Below are 839 nucleotides of genomic sequence, written 5' to 3' on the forward strand. Positions count from 1 at the left end.
GGGCTGCAGTGTTCTCGGATCTCTCAGGACAGGCACGGATCCCGGGACAGCCAGTGCAGCCTGCAGAATGTCTCAACAGAAGTCCCTGGGTGGTGTGTTCGTGTGGGAACCAGCAGCAGGGCTGGGGTATTTCCGCTCCTACAGGCCCGGGAGCAGGCAGAGATGCTTGGGGTGGGGAACGTGGAGGAGTTGCCAGAGGCTGTGTGCAGGGAGGGGGAGGCAGGACTGATGTGGGCGCTGGGAGAAGTGGGGCAGAGGTATGTGCCTGCGAGCACTTCTTTCACTGTCATGAGCACAGCTGCCTGCCAAGCAGCTGGTCTGTGCTTGACTCCCAGCCAGTGTAACTACCGTAACCTCCACCCTCAACCGCTCTTCTGCTTCAGTCTCTTGCATGTGCTTTCACCAAGGCAGGCATTGCTGAAGCCAGGCCTGTCTCTCCTGGGCTCTGTGGGGTGCCCCATCCTGCCTGTGCATGCAGTAAAGGGAGTGGCTCCCCTAGGGAACATGAACTTGTTGGTGCAAGCTGGGCTCTTTCCCAGCAGCAGATGGAAGTGCCCCTGCAGGCGCCTGGAAGAAGAAAAGCACGCGTGCGTTGGCCGGGAATCGAACCCGGGTCAACTGCTTGGAAGGCAGCTATGCTCACCACTATACCACCAACGCATGCAGGCCTCTGGGCTGGCCTCCTGCTCCTCCCAGGTGCTATCTGACCCTCCCTGAGCTTTCAAGATTATCCCAGGAGTCTGAAAGGGGAGAAAGATGCAGCAGAAGGAAAAAGAATAGGAAGCGGCATTTGGATAGGGTCTTTCCCTTCCCCCGCCTCTTCTCCTGCTGCTGCAAAA

The 839-nt window shown here is 58.6% G+C and overlaps 1 non-coding gene across 1 annotated transcript; it reads right to left on the bottom strand.

The window, feature by feature from the left end:
* Window positions 1–588: 588 nt before the first annotated feature.
* TRNAG-UCC lies at window positions 589–660 on the bottom strand. Its single transcript has one exon. It is a non-coding gene; the product is annotated as a tRNA-Gly (tRNA).
* Window positions 661–839: the final 179 nt, after the last annotated feature.

Source organism: Apteryx rowi, unplaced genomic scaffold (genome assembly GCF_003343035.1).
Source record: "Apteryx rowi isolate R43461 unplaced genomic scaffold, aptRow1 scaffold_4064, whole genome shotgun sequence".
NCBI lineage: Eukaryota > Metazoa > Chordata > Aves > Apterygiformes > Apterygidae > Apteryx > Apteryx rowi.